The sequence below is a fragment of the Pogoniulus pusillus genome, chromosome 15, assembly GCF_015220805.1.
Source record: "Pogoniulus pusillus isolate bPogPus1 chromosome 15, bPogPus1.pri, whole genome shotgun sequence".
In the NCBI taxonomy this organism is placed as follows: Eukaryota; Metazoa; Chordata; class Aves; order Piciformes; family Lybiidae; genus Pogoniulus; species Pogoniulus pusillus.
The window spans coordinates 6,466,876-6,484,965 of NC_087278.1; the positions used below are offsets into that span (position 1 = coordinate 6,466,876).

Genomic DNA, 18,090 nt, shown 5'->3' on the forward strand with positions numbered 1-18,090 from the left:
TAAATCCTTATGTACTCTTCCTGCTCCCTGTGCTGGTGTTTATCATTTCAGGGAAATGGTTTAGAACAATCACTTTCTTGTACTGGATACTGTCAAATTATGACACGATTGTTCCATTGGCCACTCAGGTAAGATGGTATTTGCATGCAGTATTCTCATTTATTAGTAATCTCACCCAATTAAAGGCCAAAACAGCTTTGCATCAAATGATGAAAAACTAGTTTTTCATCTTTTGAGAATGTTGAGTATTTTGGGGACACCCAAACCAGCCTGCTTCTGTTATTGTCTGCTTATTGTGTCATAGCTACTGCCCAGAGTAATACAAATCTTATCCAAGAAGCTTTTTACTCCTTCTCTGTATATAAATCTCATATCACAGATTTCAGCATCTGGTTTTGCCTTTTTTATCTCAGCATAACTACTGTGAGAGAAATTACAGCCAACAGCTCTGTAGCTGGCTCTACAAGGGCTGCTTGGGGAGAGGGTGAGCCTGCTCCCCATCCATGTCATGCCCATTAGCACACACTTGGAGATCTGCCTCAAGGTTGGATAGTTACAAGTGAAAAGGTGTGTAAGAAAGTATGGGCAATACTTAGGCCAGTGGTCACCTCCTTTTTTTTTTTTTTTTTTTTTTTACCCCTGAACAAGCTCAAAATCCTGACAAAGTAGTAAAATATTTAGAAAAGTCTGCTGTCAGCTCAGAAATTCCCAAGATACATAAATCACTGTGGTATGTTGAGGACTGGCCCATGCCGATCAAACCCTTCTCATCACTGTTCAGAGTTCTTAGAGTAGGGATTAGAAGGGACACATGGACCTAGTCCAATTCACAGAATCACAGAATCATTTAGTCTGAAAAAGACCTCTGAGATCATCAAGTCCAGCCTATGACCTAACATCATGACATCAGCTAAACCATGCCACCAAGTGCCACACACAATCTTTTCTCAAAGGCCTTCAGAGATGGTGACTCCACCACCTCCTTGGGCAGTCTATTCCAGTGCCTAATAAGCCTTTCTGTGAGGAAGTGCTTCCGAATATCCAACCTAAACCTTCCCTGGTGCAGCTTCAGACCACGTCACAGCAAACCTGCACTGGATTGCATTCAGGTGGGCTTTGTCCAACACAAACAAGACAAGCACCAAAACTGTGAAGTAGAAGACAAGTGGCTACTGCATTCAGCAAACATAAATCATTATGATGGTCAAATTATTTATCGCCTTGCACATAACATCAATAAAGTGCCCTTAAAGTGCTCCCTTGACTCTCAGACTGAAGATATGACCTTGTAAGCCTGAGTGCTGACACTCTTATGCATCTTCACAACTTCCCCTGCTCATCAAGATGTTTGGAAAACTCAGTCTGTGCTCTCATGGTTACCAAAGCAATAAATCAGAGCAAGGGTCAGTAGAGCAGACAGTAATTGAGACAGATGACACTCCATCATCTAGCAGATAAGCCTTGCTGGATACCAGGGTACAACTATACAGAACTAAGAAAAGACATAATTCTGTCAACAAGAACTCAACAATCCTACCTATCAAACATCCCATCAGGCTTGAGGACCTGGAGATGGCACAGATCCATGCAAATGCAACTCTTTAATATTGTGTTCACAGTTCCTTTCTTCTTGTCATGTTTACACACACACACACACACAGAGTTATTTTGAAGTCTTCTAATGCCTTCCCTACTTCAGCACTTGTTTTTCTTTCCTCTTTTCTAAATCCTTACACAGATACTTTCCTCAGCTTCTTCCTCTTTCCATTCTATGTGCAAGCTTTGAAAACACACAACAGCAGCTGTTCCTTCTAGTTTACTTTTCTGGTCCAATTCCGAGTTCCTTAAACTAGCTATTGCAGATGCCAACTACACTGGCTACATTAGAACTGCATATGTAATGATTCTGTGCCTTGATTAACCCAGTATTAGACTCTAAGATACTGCTGTCTCCCTAGGTGTCATTGCAGAACACCAATCTTATTTCTGTAACCAATTAATATGAAAGAATTGTCATGGTGCATAAAAAGCTATAGCATGGTCTTGTCTGACATGCCCAGAGCCCTTAATCTACTCCCTCAAAAAACATAAACTCTGCTTTCACAGGAGCTTTAATGTCAATGTAAAACAACATGAAAGCAAAAAGGTTATAATCTTTTCATTAAGCTTGTGAAAAGGGAGTGATATCCAATGCGTCAAGTTTAGGACAGGAAAGCACAACAATTTTCCAAGATCTCATTCTTTTAATAGAAAGATTCATATTCTCTCTGAATTTAGAAATTGTTGCACTCTTTTCTCACAGCAGAGTCAGGCCATACCATAGAAATGTACAGGACTAACATCACTACTCCTGTGTAAGTGTCTGTATGGGAGCATGCCAGGAAACGTTCTTGTACTGCCAGCAACTAGCAAGTGTATTCAGCTTTCAGCAGGCATCCTTTGTCAGAGATCTGCAGGCTTCATCACTTGCCAAGAAAAAGCATTTTTAATTCCTTTCATCCAGTTCCTTAGCTCCTGCTCATTCACCTTCTCATCCCTCCTGCATCTCAAGTCCTCATACTCTCTCAACTCTTACCTCCCTTTTGCACTATCTGATCATTCCATTCTGCTTCCAGGTTGTCCACACTCCTGTGTTCTCAAACCTCCTGAATATGTATTACTGAACACTTTCTTGAGAAAGCTTATCAGAAGAAAGTCAGTAAAACAGATTTTTTTTTTTCAGTGCTCACTCCCACATTCTGCTACCCATATTTTGTGACAGTCAGATTTCTGAATAAAAATTGTATTTATTTCACCTGAAATATAGTGCTGCAAAAGTGCTTTGCAGCATTGCATCTGTGCACAATTTTAGGTGACATTACACTAACCACACTGAGGATTTTAAAGTACTTGAAGATGTTTGAGGATGGCAGTATCACTCTTAAGAATCTAAAGAGAGATGAGGGGCAGTGGCTCCAAACTAGAGAAGAGCAGATTTCAATGCAATGTTAGGAACAAGTTCTTTACCATGAGGGTAGTGGAACACTGGAACGAGTTGCCCAAGGAGGTAGTTGGGGCCTCAGTGGTGGAAGGCCAATAGGTCTAAAACATGTCCTGGCTTACCCCACCCTTCTGCTGGTGGAGAAACAAGAGTGGGAGGAAAAGAAAGGCCTGGTGCCATTATGTCTGCTCCCCAAGTGATAAACAGATACTCACAGGTGTTTATGCACTTGTTATGCCTTGCTCAAAAAAGGGTAAGCAAGCCCTGGTTTCACTTAATGGCAAAGTGCCATTTAGATTGGTGAATCTCTGTGGCCAAAGGAACCATTACACTCAGGCAAATAACATAAACGGAGCTAAGTTGCAAGCAGTGTGCTCTGCTCTGACAGTGTGCTCTGCTCTGACAGTGTGCTCTGACCTGACAGTGTGCTCTTCCTGCTACATAGCCCTTACGTTCTGAGTTTGAACTACCTGGAAACTTGCCACGCCTCAAGTTTACCAGGAGAAAGCATCAAGTGCCTCACATCATGGCGAGAAGTGCCACCAACCACGTGCTCTCTGCACATCTGCAAGACATCCTGCCTGCACCCCTGCAAACCTCCATGCCAAGTCCAGAGTCCAAGAGGAACCAGGATCAGATCACAGATCGTCTGCATCATGTTAGAACATGAGAAGATCTAGAAGACTCAGCGGCTATTATGACACCAACAGAACTCCCTTCAAGTGTTCAGATACTGTCTGGAAACTATAATTCAGCCCTAGGAGTCCAGAGATAATATTTTGTGAGTAAATATTCAAAAGCCTCTCTGTAACTAAATCCAAGTGCCTTCTGCCTTAGCAGAAAGGAGCTTCTTGTGCCCTTTTAGTGGACAAGCAGTATATCAACCACAAGATTCTCTTTCCAATTTCTAACAGCTGAATTAATGTTTGTTATATTATTGCTAGTTGTTTCTTAAGTGTTCTAGATTCCCTGTTTTTCCCTCTGTGTTATACTTCTCATGACTATGCAAAGAACATATTATAAAAAATAAAAACCCTGATTATTTTTTAATATAAAAATTAATAAACTATATTAATTTTTGAGTGAATTCCACCCATAACATCACACTCACCTCTGGAGATATTCAAGGTTTCTCTTGTCAGGGCTCTGGGTAACCTGATCTACTTGATGATGCTCCTGCTGACTGCAGGGGCGTTGGACTGGAAGACCATTGGAGGTCTCTTCCAATCCAGACCATTGTATGACTCTATGATGCAGAAATATCCCATGCCAACTTCTGGCTATCCTCTACACTCATATTTCCAGAAGTATTAGCAGGCTTTCTTGTAGGGATTCAAATACCTGTTCTACTTCAAATTCTGTGCAAATTTCTGGATGACAATGAATTCTCAAACCTATGTGAAATAAATCACAGGTATAAAGAACAAAGGCAAATCCACGTATCTGTAAACCAAAATCTGACATGAATCCACACAGGAATTCTGAACTAAGAGTCTTTCTAAGTACTGATTTCATGTCTGTTCTTTTTTAATGTACTAACATCTTTCATGGTTGCTTATTCACCCTACTATGAATTTGTTGTACATATATTAATGACACATTTGGCAAATACATGGAACAGTTTGACACCAAAATTGCAAGGGTACTTCAAGAATCTCCTGTAGATTCTGCTGAAACAACTTTGGTGTAATAATCTCTCTCAGTCAGCAGCCAAAGCTTCAGGTTTTATGACTCTAGTTGATCCAGACACTTTTGAAGCTTGTAGGCACAGTCTGTCTGGATTCAATTAGATCCTCTGAAGCTCGCCAAGGATTTTTACCCAACAGCTGTAGTGATCCTGGTATTTAACCAAACTGAAACAGTGTGGTTTTCAAGCAATCAGTCTTGCTGGCAAACTACAGGTGTGCATGTGCAAAAAAGCAGGCTAATTAATGCTGTCAGAAGTATTTTTTCTATCAAGTTATCAATACCTTGTTCAAAACAGTAGCAGTACCTCCAGTGCTAGCACATAACAACTTGTGTAATTCCTTTTTAGTTTCAACTGACCATCAAATGACTACTGTAGAATAATTCTGTTTATCTCCCTGCTTGGCTTCAGACACTTCTCAAGTTACTGCCCTTGAGCTGGTATTAATGTTGGTGCTCCTTGCAGTGAGGAAAACTAGGCTAGCAAAAGAAAAATTAGCTTTGAATGAGAGTAGTTCCCTGAAGCAACTCTTCACACAGTCAGAGGCATATGGCACACAAGTGGCACAAGGGAAGCAGTGGGAAGAAGTGGCAGGAAACAGCAGGAAAAGGAAAACCAACCTGCTTCTTTCAAGAGCAGCCCATACATATACCAGACTAAAACAGCAATGCAATGGCAGCCTAAACCACTTTGAACAAAGGAGAGAGGGCACTTTAATGCATTGGTGCTTTTCTTGTAAAATTCTATAGTAGAACATTTGCTTGCTAAAGGGAAAGCATTCGATTATGAGAAATTATGGGGAAAACCCAAGCAACCAAACAACGCATGTTAAAAAATCTCCCACTTATGTCAGAGTAGGGGATCTAAGGGAGTTTCACAAGACAAAAAATTTACAGGGTTATCACAAGAGAATCCAGGGCAATAAAATAATTATTTGTCAAACAACTTTCCTAAAGAACTCTACCTAATTTACTAACACGCTTGAATCTTCAGAGAATTCTTATTCTGCACTCAAAGTAAATGCTGACATAATGCAAAATAGAGTTGCCCAATGCTTCTTTTGCTTGTTAAACTGAAAGGCAGGCACAGAACTGTTGGAATTTTTATTATGCTTCTTCCATGCTCCATATTGTGGGATTTTTTCAAAGCTTTTTTTATGTTGACTCTATGTTTTGCTTTGCCTTCTAAACAGAAAAATAATACAGATGACTACCCTCTTAGAACTCAGACTCTGGCACTCCTTACTCAGCTCTAGAGTTCTGCCCTCTTCTCTCCTGAATGTATCAATGCTAACTGCTGAAACATTAAAATAAACAGAATTTCTTTTAAAAGTAAAGCATATTTGCAGCTGAAGGACAAAATTCTCCTTAAGACTAGAAGACTACTCTGAAACAAGCCTGTGTTTACTTTCTATTCTTTTAAAAATAGGACAAAGTCCAGAGAGAGAGGTCTGTGGAAGTCTGGACTTAAACAGCAGTTTCCACTGATAGTGGCTGAGTTAGATGTCAAATCCAGAAAGGGAAGGGAATCAAACAGTGGCTAAAGCTTCTGGCAGGATGCTGTAAGGATGCAGAAGAAACAGGCCAGGTATTAGGAATAGGAGCACAACTGAATTGAGTTACCCAAACTGAGACTGTTGAGTAGCCTGCAAATGTATACTGCATTTAGAGAATAATGGGTTCTGTCAGAAACAGAACAGGAAGACCTTGTATTATCTAAGCACCTCTCAGTCTGTTTCTAAGCTTTTCATTAGACACAGTAATAAATTAATTCTGCTTCTTTCTTTTTACATACAATTGACTTATAGAAGTCATTAAAGCAAAAGGTAAAAACTGGCACCCAGAGGGTGTTATGTTAGTTCTAGGCCTTTAACAGACAGAATTTAATTTACTGTCCCAAACCTGTCAAATTCCCTTAAAATGACCGACTCCAGTTCCTCTCCCTGTCACCACCTTTTCAGAATGCAGCCACCTCTCTGCTCCACTATTCCTGGCACCTGTCCAGCATGTCAAGCCAGACTGAAAGTGAGCACTCCTCTTAGCAGATTTCCCCTGGCTCCTTTTCAGACACATGGCAGGATTTATGTTTTCATTTCAACCTTCACCTTCACGAAGAGGTGAATTTTTAAATAGGTAAATATTGATTTAACCCTACAATACATCAGAACAAACATGTACACATAAACCCTATTTTGCCCTGCCATAGATTCACTTTAAGTCCTTTGTGTATGGACAAAAGCCAAACACAGACTTCCCTACCCAAAACCCCATAAAATCCTGGGGAAAAAAAAAACCTCCATTGGCCAGGAGAGGGAGACAAATGAGAACAGCCAAACTTGAGACTCTTGGTGCTCATCCTCAATGAGCCATAATATATTCTAAAGATTTTTTCAAGTCCTGTTTCAAAGAGTGTGGGTGGGGCATGCCCATTACAAGCATGCCCATTACAAAGCAATCTGCATTCAGTTGCAATGTAAAATGGTTTTCTTATTGCCTAAACTCTTAGGGGTTTATAAATTTTAGGGTTTTTCTTTTTCTGTCAATCCTGCAGTTACAGACAAAAATCCAAATTCCCTCCCTTAAGTATTTCAGAGACAATCTGACCTGCCTTTTCCAAGGAAATCACAGAAAGAAAACGTAGGAACAAGGAGGGCAAGCAAAGGCAGGGAATTTCCCTTTAACAGAGCAGCTTCCCATAGCCAGAGCCAGGTCTGCCAATATCTGAAAGTTACACAGTGTGAAAATGAGAGGACACTTCCGACTCCAATGACAACCGTGAGGATGCAAGCATTTTCTTTCGGCACGAGGACTGGAGGCAGTGGATTGGGTGGGGAAAAGGGAAGCTGTGCTTTGTATAAAGAGGCCAGTCCCTTTTAGCAGAGACAACCGTTCGCAGACAACTGTCTGTGAGATGAGCCATTTCCTCCCTCATTCTCTTTGTTTTAAATGCAAGTGGGAACTACATGTTCTGAAGAGTGGCATTCGTCTACTTCTGGAGAAGGAATCCTTGAAATAGGTATCTAAAATGAAGCCTAACTGCAAACAGCCACAGTGTAACAAATTCCACTGACTATACTTTGCTTAGAATTTACTCGGTAATACCTGCATGTGCCTGCCCGTGCACGTTTGTACATGCACACCCATTTCCCTGAAGGTCATTGCTGATACTTTAGAGAACAGCAGAGAGCAGATGTGTTTGCTTCAGTGAGCAGTGAAGACAACGCGCGAACAGCCTTTCTCAAAACACTCTGCAGCTGGTGAAGGGAGTGCGCGCACTGTGGACAGAGAACTGGAGGGGGAGAGGTCAACGTGCCTGGCAGCTGGAAAAACAGATCAACAGAAATCTCAGAACTTTCAACAAAACCAAATGCAAGCTCCTGTAGCTGGAAAACAACCACCCCACGTATTTGTACAGGTGAAGGGAGCGACCACGAAGCAGCTTTCTAAAAGCTGGACCTGCGCCTCCTGGTTGGCAAGTGAAAACATGGCTCAGCAGTGTCCTCTTATAGAACTCAAGGCCAGCTACTGAGAGCTGTGTTAGTCAGAAGTGCAGCCAGCAAATTCAATTAGATTGTTATTTCCCTCTTTTCAGCACGTGCAAAAGCGCACAGCTACAAAGCACCACCTCCTCGTTTGGGCTCCCCAGTACTAGGAAGGGATTCAGAAACCAGAGCAAGTCCAGCGGAGGGATCACCAAGATGAGTTTCAGCCTGAATCAGGTATGGTAGGATAAAAGATAGAAAATACAGGAAATAACAATACACTACTGTAGCAACACTGGAGCACCCTACATTAGGAGAAAGCTCTTGGATTTTTCATTTACACTTGGTCCCAGTGATCTTGTCAGGCTTTGTTACAATTACACTTAAGGCAAGTGATGCCAGCTATCAAGGCCTCCTCAGCTTTCCTGCCTTCATACCTTTGTGTCACAATGTTCTAATAGATGGGGGGTGGGTTTAGGGTATGGTTGCTGGAGGGGGTTTGGTAGCTTTTAGGAACTGACACTAGTCTTTCCACCTTCCCACCTCTGTGAGTCATTAGGAAATACTAACAGTCTTCTGACTCTAGAGAAGCTTTTCATGACCTGTTAACCTAAGTGCCATCAGCATATGTGATTTCATAGACATTTTCCCCACCATTCCTTCTGCTGCCACCACACCCATTCACTCTTAATGTTACTGCTCCCTGCAAGACAGCAGGTTTCTTTGAAAAGGTGGCCATGGGGAAATCAAATTGCTGCCTTGTACTACCTATTGGCAGCTACAGAGTAAACAGAACTCGACTGTTCTTGGGAGATATTTTAAATAAAAACAAGGAAAGACATCTTCACAGCAATCACACTCAAATACTGGGGTAGACCATCCAGAGAGGATGCAAAATCACTGTCTTTGGAGACACTAAAATCTGCATGAGCAGCAATGGGAGCAGCCTGATCAATCTCAAAAAATTGCCTTTCCATGGGTAAAGGGGCTGAGGAAGATGGCCCCACATGATCTCCAAAGGTCTTTCCCAACCCCATTTATTTTGTGATTCCATACCTCTGAGTCACACACTGGGCGCAGATGTCAAGGTGTCGGCAATGAATGGCTGCAGAAGTGGCTTCCAAGAGAAAAGGCCACTGTGCTGGACACAGACAGTTCCAGATGGATCCGATGGAGAAGGAAAAGAAGGAGAAGAAGGAACTTCCTGCAGCCCATGGGAACCTGTGCCAGAGCAGAGGAAAAGTGTAAGACAAAACAGAGTACCAGAGAGAAACTGCTATGTACTGACTGTAACATGCCTCCCTGGCCCACTCTTCCCCTCACTGCAGGAACTGTGACCTGTAATGGCAAGAAGCTGGTAGGACAGACATCTGAAGAGGAGGAGGGAAGTGAGTCTGGAAAACAGGGGAGGAAAGGTGTTTACCCATGTTTTTACATCTGTTGTTTCACATCCCAATACACAACCACTAATTATATATATATATATACATAAATGGGAAATAAATTCATTTCCTCAAGGTGAGCCTGGTTTGTCTGCAATGGTAATTGGTAGGTGATATCCCCAACTTTCTTGTGGCCCAGGAGATTCCTCATTCCCATTCTTCCTATTCTCCCCACCATCTACTGTGGATGGGGAGCTAACTAGCAGCTGGGTGAGAGTTTGCCAACCAGGGCCAACCCACCACTGTTTCTTTTACAGGAGGATGTCCAACCATTTGCATGTGAACTTTTCCCCTGCTTTCCTTGGGGAACCTCTACATTTTGCAAACATTAGTCACAACACACCAACCACATGACTTTTTGCTTATCATCTGTGCCATCTCCAAAATCAGCAGGAGTTGAACACATATTTGTACATCCAGACATGGATGCGAATGGTAGGTGCCCATGGGAGAAGTCTTTACAACTAGAAACGTTCATACTTCCAAGGATGACAAATTATGGACTGCCAGAGAGGCACACATCATCACAAGTGCTGACCTTTACTTGTTAAGGTGGAAATGTTCAGGAACAGCCTGACAGTATCAGAGAGACAAACAGCTTTCTGCCACGGAGGGGAATGTTTACTCTTTTGCTACATCTCACTTGTGACCTGCTCTAGAACTGGCTATAGGATTTTTTGGCCAATTTGGTGAGTCAGCTCTTATTTAGCAAAATATTTCTCTTGAACTGGAGTAGCATCTACAGCCTCAGTGAACCATCTTCACTCAGCAAGGTGTCTGACAAATGGCAGAGCCAGCACAGGTGAAAAGTGGTAAATGCCTTTAGCAGCAGCCAGCTGCTAGGTCTACTCAGCTGAATCATCAAACCAAAATCAGGGAAGAAAGTGGCAAAACTCCTCCCGTGAGGCTGTGAAAAACCTCACTACCTCAATGTCTTCACAAGCACAGAGATCTGAAAATAAAGCTTTCAGCAAAAGAGCAGCACAACTGGCCAAAGCCCAGACACACACTGCTCCAGTCTATCACAAACTCCTGCCTGACAAAGCTATTCACCCACAGAGAAGTTGTGCCAACCACTGGCTCCAAATGGCAGAGAGGCATCCATAGCACCCGCAGGACCAGGCGTGCTGCCTGCCTTCTGTTCCAGATACTGCTGGAGGAAACTGCTCCAGAGAGGGGAGTCAAATCTCTAAGCAATATCCCCTCCAAAATGGAGTCAGGTTGGTGTCCTTTCATCTGTAAGAACGGAAGATGGGTGGAAGGAAAAAAAGAAAAAGGCAAAGCAAAAGCAGTGTCTTTTGTGGCTCTGGAGCTGCAAAGCCTGGGTGCGCTTGCCTTCCTCGCCACTGTGTGGGGTAGGAGAGGGTTACATCCAGGGCTCTTTGTCTCCTGTACTGACAGGTCAGGCGACTAGTCTGGCCTTGACTTGGGGCAGAGAAGTGGCGCAGGGAAACTCTTCTCTGCCATAACAGTCACAGGCAATGGAGCTGCACTGCTCTTCAAAGAGCTGTGACAAAGACAAAGCAGCTATTCTCCTGTCTTCAGAGCAGCGTACGTGCTCCAGGGGAGCAAGAAGCAAAGCCTGAGCATAGGACAGGCAGAGGAGAGCTGCATGTCTGAGGTGCACACAGCTGCAGAGGGGCAAGGGGACTGTGAGGGGCCCGTGTGCAGCCACTGCAGAGAGGTGGCTTTGACCAGAAAGAAGCCTGACTTGTACTGCAGCCATTTCTTCCCGGAGTGAAAGCAGGGGGGAATAAAGTAACAACTGGTTTAAATCTACAAAACACACAGTGCAGAGAGGTGGCTTTGACCAGAAAGAAGCCTGACTTGTACTGCAGCCATTTCTTCCCGGAGTGAAAGCAGGGGGGAATAAAGTAACAACTGGTTTAAATCTACAAAACACAGACGGCAGAGAGGCGGCTTTGACCAAAAAGAAGCCTGACTTGTACTGCGGCCGTATCTTCCCCTTCCCTGAGAAGGGGGGATATAAAGTAACGACTGGTTTAAATCTACAAAACACCTACTATTTCCTTTACTGTGGAGAAGGAAATGTGAGTGCGAAGAGAGGGCAGGAACACAGCATCGCCGAGCTAGACTCAAAGGCAGTAAGCAGGACCCACAGGTATGCGGCAGTAGCAGCAAGCTGTGCCCTCGCTGTCAGCAGGGTGTGGGCTCAGCAGGGTTCCTCTGCCCACCGAGGCAGTGGGGGAGGGCAGACGTTCACAGTGCGGCTGCGACTTGTGGGAGGAAGACGGCAGGAGGGGGAGGACGAGGAAGGAGAGGAGGAGGAGGGGAGCGAAAGTGGGAGGAGGCGGTGCTTTGCAGCCAGCAGATCCGGCCTGGGCCAGCTCGAGCCGGTTTGGGCTGGCTGGGGCGCTGTAAGGAGACAGCAGCTGCTGAGGACACGGCTTGCATCCCGGCAAGCAGTATTCTCCGGACTGGATCAGGCAGAGCTCTCGGAGCAGAGTGCAGCTCGACATCACCCCGCGCAGCCGGCGCCAGACGGCACGGCGCGGCACGGCCGGGCGGCAGCTGCAGGCGCCTGCCGTTGGAAATCCATTCCTGCCGTTCCGTCGAGCCGCGCGGCCCCAGACTGCCCGCAGGGGCAGGCGGCCTCCGGTGTCGGGTTTCAACCGGAGCAGCTGCTCTGGCGGCTGGGGAGGAGAGGAGCGGTGGGGGAAGGGGAGTGTTGCCTGCTGCGGAAAAGGCCCCCGGGGGGCTCTGCCCCGGCTACCCAAGCAGTCAGTGCCCAAAGGGCTAAGTCGTTTCTGAGGTGTTGCCCCAAAGCAGGGGTGTGGGAGGGCGCTGCGCAGAGCTGCCCCCTGAGAAGAAAACGGGTGGGCCACCCGGGGCCGGCGCTTTCCAGCGAGCTGCTGTGAGAGCGGGGGTGAGAGGCAGGCAGGAGTGGGGAGCCCTTAGCTTACTGGTCATGCATGAAGATAAGAGCTTGGGTTTTGTCCACTCTATAAGCACAGTTTATTTTACCTACCCAGAATCTCCTTTAAAATGCCTCTCAAACCACACCTGTTTTCTGTGTCCTTGTTGCGCTGCATTTGCAACTACCTAAATACTGCGTTTGGTGAGCCATGGCAGCATTCGAAGTACAAAAAGACATCTGAGCTCCTTGGTAGGGGAAGTGGCACTCTTCCCTTTAATACATTTTCTGCTTTTTCCTCCTGTAGCTGATACAATCTCGATATTAAAGTATCCATCATTGGAATAAAGAGCCACAGGCTCCTGACTTTCTTTGGGAAATGATTGTGCGCTTCTAATACCTTACTTAGTAGAAAATCTTTCTTTATCCCCCCTCAGCCTGAGCTACCATTTAATTACGTTCTAAATCAATCGTCAATGGGCAGCTACAGCAGAGCAAGATAATCAACTTTCAATAAATGGTACTTTTCATCTGTAGCCAGGACTTGAGTGGAGATCCACAGTTGCTACAGAAGAGATTTCTGGTGTTTGCGTTCTTCTGTTTTTCCTGTCACACTGGGTTGGTAACAGCAGAGTAAACTCACTTGTGGTGTTTCAGCCTAAAGGCTAACTCAGATCAACTCGTAAGATTAAACTCACGGCACATCCATACTGAACGACAAAAGAGCAGCCTTGTTCCCTCTCTTTATATTAGATCAGATCTCTCCATGTGTCTTTAATCTGCTCATAAGCATATGGTCAGAGTTTCAGCCTTTCATCTCTGCCTTTCCCCAGATAACCCTGATAAATGGGAGATGCTACCTATCCATTATCAAGAGTTTTTTTAACCTGGTGTTTGTACCTCAGGGAGTAACCATATGTCACTTTTACACCACTGGCACAGCTTTGGGAGAGGTGGGAATGGGACTGCAAAGGAGGTGCTGCCTTGCTTAGTTGTCTCATTTGGAATCTATGTTGATCCATACAGACAGGCTGTTGACAACAATGCTTGTAGCCACAACAGATTTTGCCTGCAGCTCTATTCATGCAGATCTTATCAGAAGTGGAACTCCTCTGATAACTCCAAAGCATTTACAGGAGGTGATCTAGCTGAAGGTGTAGGAAGAGACAAGAGTTTTATTCATCAAAAGCCCAAAGGAGTGAGCATATGTCAGCAAGAACAAACTGTATTTTTCTACTTACTAAAATCAGATGGAATCACTGGGCAGCTGTGCTTTGCTCTGCTGATGCTCTGTATTAGAGGATGGGGATGGGTCCCATCCTGTACTGTGGAATTCACAGTACAGTTTATTTTGCCAATACTAGCTCTTCTGATTTTTGTTTTCTGTTACCACGATAAAATACGGACTTGTATCCCATCACAGGATGAAAAAGACTCAAAAAATCAGACAGTTCTTCACTTGGATACTATGTCTTGAAGTATTTCTACACCTGAGAAAACCAGATTTGTTTATCTATGACACCCAGGCAGGAACTGTTAGTTGTTGTTGCAGACAGATTGTTTTTTACGGTATGTGTCTCTTGAGTCAGAGTTGATATATTAGTTTTGTCACGCTTCAAGTGTGTTGCATTTTTATATGAAAAAAAAAAAAGTGAGTTTCTGAATTATAAACCATCCTTTTTCTCTCCTCTTACATTCCAAATGTGTCCTCCAGAGTGTCTATTTGTTATAACATTCTGGTGCAACTGCAAGAGTGCTTGTGTGGAATTACAAGTGAGTCAAACGTTAGGTAGATTGTTCTAGTTGTTTCAGATGTGTTGGTTAGCACAAAGAAGAGTAAGTTTATGTTCTTGTATTTTCAAGAAACTATAGATTATCATCTAGGACTAGAATGGGTGGATGCTTGACTAGGTAAAAAAATGGATGGTCAGGCCCAAAGGGTGGTAGTGAATGGAGTTAAATCCCACTGGTGGCCAGACAGAAGTGGTGGGCTTAATTCTGGGGCCAGTTCTCTTTGTTACCTTTCTCAGTGATCTGGACAAGGGGATAGAGTTCACTTTCATTATGTTTGCAGATGACACCAAGCTAGGAGGGAGCATTGGTCTCCTTGAAGGTAGGAAGGCCCCACAGGAGGATCTGGACAGGCTGGGGGCAATTGTATGAGATTCTACAAGGCCAAGTGCCAGGTAAAGCACTTTCATCACAACAACCCCGTGCAATATTACAGGCTTGGGGAGGAGTAGCTGGAAGGCTGCCCAGGAGAGAAAGACAGGGGTGATGATCGACTGCAAGCAGTGTGCCTGGGTGGTCAAAAAGGCTACCAGCATCCTGGCCCATATCAGGAATAGTGTGATAAGTAGAACAAGGGAAGTGGTCTCTGGCAAAAGGCACCAGAGTAGACTCAAGGTTGACCCCTTGGCTTTTGCAGGCCACAGAGGCTTAGAGGCCACACTCTCACTGAACAAGAGATGCTGGCAGTGTATGAAGGAGTTTGAGCTGCTTTGGAAGTAATTGGAAATATTGAAGCACAGTATTATCTCTGTGGAACCCTGATTTCCATGGAGTGGAACTGGATGTTTAAAGGGAAGATGCCTTCCACACATGATGCAGCTGATGCTATGTGGAGTAAGTGGGTCACACTAACTGATCAGAAAGCTAAATCAGGGAACCTCAATTACCTGGGAATTTTGGAAGTAATCATGGACTACTCAGAAGGCAAAGATTTTGGAATGTCACCAGGGGAGAAGATAATGCATGCTTAAGATGCTCCACCATACAATAAATTATCAGACAATAAGAAGCAACATGCCTTGTTTACCAATCATAGAAAGGTAGAGCTGGAAGTGACCTCTGGAGATCATTTAGTCCAACCCCTTTGGTAACACAGCTTGGTGTAGATCAGGTTGCACAGGAATACATACAGGTGGGTTTTGAAAGTCTCTAGTGGAGACTCCACAACCTCTCTGGGCAGCCTCTTCCAACTGCTTCATCACCCTCAAAGAATTTTTCTCCTTAAGTTCAAATGAAACCTCCTGCATTCTAGTTTGTACCCACTGGCCCTAGTCCTATCATTGGCTACCACTGAAAAGAGCCCAGGCCCATCCTCATGACCTCCACTCTTTAGATATTTATATGCATATTTTTATGCATATTTTTATGATCATAGAACCATAGAATTATTAGGACTGGAAGAGACATCAAAGATCATCTAGCTCCAGTGTCCCTGCCATGGGCAAGGACACTTCACACTGGACCAGGTTGCTCAGAGCCCCATCCAGCCTGGCCTTAAAAACCTCCAGGGATGGGGCTTCTACCTCTCCTCTCTGTCTTCCTTTTTTCCTGGCTAAGGAGTGCTAGGTCTGTCAGCCTTCCATAAGAGAAATGCTCTAGTCCTCTACTCATCTTTGTGGCCTTCGTGGATCCTTCCATATTGTAGGAAAGCAGTGTACATGGAAAGCTGCTGTGTCGAGTCCTGCATGAGCCACAGAAGTGTCTGAGGGCGAAGGTGAATCAAGTCACTCGCAGAGGTTAAACCATCCACATAGATAGTACTGAGCAAAAGAAATGTCCAGTACTTTATTTGTATGCCACTGACTAATGGATGGTGGCAAACACCCTGTGGGTGTGGTTAAAACAATGGGAGGAGGATGATTAACAGCACGGAGGCAAACCCATCTGGGCTGCCCCATTGTGGCAAGATACTGCTGCCTAATTAGATATGCACAAGTGTTAGGCTGCCGAAGGACATCAAAACAATCAGCAGTTTCTTCCTATTTGTCATGCATACAAAATAAACCAAATGCATTGAGGCTGTAGCTTTTAGGAAATGCTTTGTGTTAACGTTGAGGATTAAAACAGAGTAATTGCTTGTCTGTGTTAGTCTGTTCTCTTAATTTTTTATTGCAATATACAGATTAAAAACTGTGTTAGAACTTTACCTGTTACTGCTTTGCAGTTGTTGATTCTAGCTTAGCTTTCTCTAACAGCTATGGCAGAAACATTTTCACTTATTCACTTGCTTTAGGGAATTCTAATTAATTCTCATTGGAAAAGGCTGTGTAATATTCTTCAGGATAAAGGAGGCCAGACATAGTCTGGCTACAGGACAAGTTTACTGTTCCTGTAAAATTCTCCAGGTCTTTGAAGAGCAATCTCAATTGCTCTCCACTTTGGGTTCTCAACCACAGCAACAAGAACCTTGGCAAATAACAGAGAATAAAACACTTTCTTCTTCCCTCCTGGTAAGAGGGAAAAACGAAACCAAACCAAGCAGATTAATTAATTTTGCTTAGAGCATTTCAAAATACTTTCCAGCTGAAATTCTCAAGAGTAGAAAGCTTAAACACACAAATACTTCAAAAAGTCCTGTGTATAATAAACTATCATATAGTAAACTACTCTGAAATCCCAGTTATGACGCACTAGGAAGTGTCTGCTATAATGCAAGTAATCATAATTAACAAGTAATAGAGATTCTCCAGAAATATAATTTAAAGGTAAGGGTTTGGGATTTTTCATCAGAGGCTCCAGGCTCTAAAACTCCTATTATGTGGTTATTGACAACAGGATAGAATTATAGAAGCTTAAAGGATCAGTAATTACACTTTTAACTGTCTATCCTGCAGTTGGCATTACCTGGTAGTCTCTCTTAGTTACCTAAGGAAGGGAACCTGAGCTGCTGCACAAGTGCTCACTTCACATCCATCCCTGAGCACCTCTGAAAAACTGCTTGAAGAAGGTCAGAAAAGAATCAGGAATAACTCCCTCTCCATAGATCTCCTGATGAAGAGTTCACATCTAATTGATTGGATAGGGCTGGGTGATAGGTTGGACTGGATGATCTTTGAGGTCTCTTCCAACCTGGTTGATTCTATGACTATCAAGATATTCTATATGTCCATTGGTTTAGATGGAGGCACAGCCATGAGTGCAAGTTTTTCCAGGCTTAAGTATTCTGCTGACACAGAATTTGATGAAAAGAGGGAAGGAGAAAGAGAACATGGAAGTAAAACTATCATCAGTCTTCTTTCACACAGTGTGTGATCATCAAATTAGAAGAATCCAGGACAGGTCCCATGAGATAGCACCAGAAAGGAAGCAAGTATGGTGAAGGGAATGGGAAAAAAGAATAGATTGGAAAGGTTACATAAGGCATAGGGGGGAAAGAGAAAGCATTGTAGGCTGAAGAAAAGACCAAAAAAAAATTACAGAGGTTAGAGGAGGAAAGGGAAAAAACAGGGAGGAGAGCAAATAATGAGTAAACCAAACAGATAAGCAAGATCATTGGAACTCATTAACAAAATTTGCATCCTCCCATCCAGAAGTCCTTTAGAGATCAAAATATCTTCATGGACCACAGTATAGAAACTATTGGGATTTTTTTTGCCAATTTATTTTCATGGAATCACAGATGCCAGGTTGGAAGGGACCTCAAGGTCCAATCTTTCTAGGTAATAAAGTAGTTTAAACGAGGTGACCTAGCACTCTGTTGAGTCTTAAAACTGACCAATGTGGGGGAATCCACTAGTGGCCTTGGGAAATTCTTCCAGTGTCTAACTGTTCTCATTGTGACTTTTTTTTTCTTCTGAATTCCAACTGGAATCTCCCCAGGAATAAGTTGTAGCC

The 18,090-nt window shown here is 43.6% G+C and overlaps 1 protein-coding gene across 2 annotated transcripts in view; it reads right to left on the minus strand.

The window, feature by feature from the left end:
* Positions 1–11,934, minus strand: part of GRIN2B (glutamate ionotropic receptor NMDA type subunit 2B) — a 332,222-nt gene extending 320,288 nt beyond the window's left edge. For both annotated transcript variants that reach the window (XM_064155083.1, XM_064155084.1), the window contains exons 1-2: positions 11,711–11,934; positions 9,205–9,369 (exon numbers count right to left, since the gene is read on the minus strand). The gene's annotated coding sequence lies outside the window, so the exon portion shown is untranslated. The remainder of the gene's footprint in view (positions 1–9,204; positions 9,370–11,710) is intronic.
* Between the last annotated feature and the right edge of the window lie 6,156 nt (positions 11,935–18,090).